Genomic DNA, 2,613 nt, shown 5'->3' on the forward strand with positions numbered 1-2,613 from the left:
AGCACAGCATAGCCTAGTGCAGCCTGGCATACGTAGCACAGCCTGGCAGACATAGCACGGCATGGCATAGCACAGCCTGGCATACCTGGCACAACGTGGCATGGCACAGCACAGCATAGCATGGCACGATACCATGCAGGCTGGGTCTGCCTCTCCACCACTCAGGCTCAGCCTGGGTTCTGGTCTGCCTGGCACTGTGCCCTGTGATGGCTGTGAGGGTTACATCCCATGTGTTTCTGTGCACATCAGACCTCTGACAAGGCTCCATCGGCACTACAGACCCCAGCCAGGTCAGGGGTCTGTCTGTGCTTGCATACCTCTGAGGGAAGGTGCAAAGCAGCCAAAGCTGTGCTCTGCAGTAGTGCCCAGGGACAGGGCGAGAGGCAGCGAGAGGAAATGGAGGAGGGGAATGTCTGAACATTGGGAAATGCTGATAAGCACCCATACTTTTACCACATTGGTAGGCTTACAGTTCATGAGAGCAGTAATATAATGGGTGATCAAAGTCACCTGATATTCCAATGGCACTGAACTGTGCATTACACATATGCTCACAATGAAATACACAATACTATGCATCGATTAGATGCTGATCTGTTAGGCTTATGTAGCAGTCACAAAGTATTCCTGATATGGAATGTGGGTTGGCCAGTGTATGGATCTCCTCTGGATGCTCTCAGACAGTTTGATGTCCTTCTAACTTTGTGGGGCCCAAACCTGCCCCTAGAGCTCGAGGTGAGGCTGCACCAGGCAGAGCAGAGCGGGACAGCCCCTTTCCTCACTCGGTAGCAGTGCCAGGCCTGCTGCACCCAGGGCACCAGGCAAACGGAACCCCCAGGTCCTTTTCTGCAGGCTGCTCTCCTCTCATCCCCTGCCCGTAGCCATGGGTAATCCCCAACAGCATGAAGACCAGCAAGAGCAAGGGCCAAATCCTGTCCATGGATGTGCAGCCCTGGCCATGGGTATAGACGGGATGAGAGGCCAGAGAGCAGCCTGCAGAAAAGGACCTGGGGGTTCTGGTTGCCAGCAAGTTGGGTCTGAGGCAGCAGCGTGCCCTGGAGCCCCAAGGGCCCCACGGCCCCGAGCTGCCAGAGCTCAGGGACTGTTGGGACACTGCTCTCAGCCAAAGGGTTTGGGTTTGGGTGGTGCTGTGGGGCCGGGAGCTGGACTCAGGGATCCTGTGGGTCCTTTCCAACTCAGGCCATGCTGTGATCCTTTGATTCTGTGTGCTCTCCATAGCAGAGTGCTCAACTCGCAGCACCCAGAAGCTATCTTTGTGTCCCCTTTGGAAAGTGTAAGATTTTGATGAACTGCCTTCCCCCTTCCTTCTTGTGCGCAGTGATGCCCAAAGCAGCAGTGTGGATCTCCTCAGCCTGACGCAGCTGTCCTCACTCCCGGGCAGCTGTGATCTGAGGCTGCTTCAGCCTGTTTGTATAATGTATATCAGGATCAGTTAAGATTTAACTGGGACAGAAATCAAACTGTTTGCAAAGGTGAACCAAAGCTAAAGGCACACTGGAGAAATGCATGCTGCAGGCAGGTGGCTGAAGGAGCAGTTTCAGCCTGGGGCTCAGCTACCATAACACAATTCCTTTTTGCATATAGTCAGTAATATCTGAGGGGAGTTTTTGGTCTGTCTTCAACAAAAGCTTGCTGTAGGTTGTAGCCTTGAGGCAAATAGAAAGGGGTCAAAGTGGTTTGACTTGAATTAGACAGTACCAAATGTGTTGGTCCTGAAAAATACTCAGAACAGCAGATGAACTTTGGCTTTAACAATGCTTTAACTTAGTCTTCTCATTCTGGGGCCTTTGCCCAGATGTGTCAAGAGTTAAAAGCAGTAGGCAATGAAGTCATGATGCAATTCTGATTCAGTTCCTTTAGACATTCTGTATCTTATATCGTGTGTGTTCTTAGACTTTTGATTCTGTAATGCCTATGAAGAGTTAAATAAGTATGGCATCGATTTCTATCTTGCAGGTCTGTTAAACTATGAAACCGTGTTATTAACAGATTTGCTGTTATGACAACAGGGAGTTAGACTGCCCAAGCCGTGCAGACACTTCCCTGTATGTGCCTGGCAAGGTCCAGTGCTAACTGGGGGACATGGGCCAAGGAAATGCCCAATTCTAGGAGGTGATGCACATTTATAAAGTGAAGAGGCAAATGGCAGTCTAGTAGGATGAGCGTTTTCAGCAGCTCACCAAGTTCACCTGAAATAGGACTGGGGGAGCTTTGATTTTAGCCTTTGGTCTTAGGTTTCAATCAAAAGATATTGGATAACTTCAGATGAAAAAGTGGTTGCAGCCCAGGTGATTCCAGGGCAGTGACGTGCTTGGAGCAGAGCATCTCTTCCTGCATCGTCATTTAAATCCGTATTTGTTGAAGACAGCTTCTCTCTGATGTTGGGGTAATTTAAAGTTCGGAGTACGTGTTCTGTGTACTGTCATGTTTCTTTAATCCACGTGTACAATCTTGCCACTCCTCTGCAGGTGGTGAGTTCAGGAGGAATGCTTGTGTATCATTTTGTACTACTGAATGTAAAAGTTCTTTATAAATTACTTTTGAATGGTTTGACTCTCTGGGCTCTTTTCTTCTTGGACTCACAGGAGGTGA

Source organism: Numida meleagris, chromosome 27 (assembly GCF_002078875.1).
Source record: "Numida meleagris isolate 19003 breed g44 Domestic line chromosome 27, NumMel1.0, whole genome shotgun sequence".
Lineage (NCBI taxonomy): Eukaryota > Metazoa > Chordata > Aves > Galliformes > Numididae > Numida > Numida meleagris.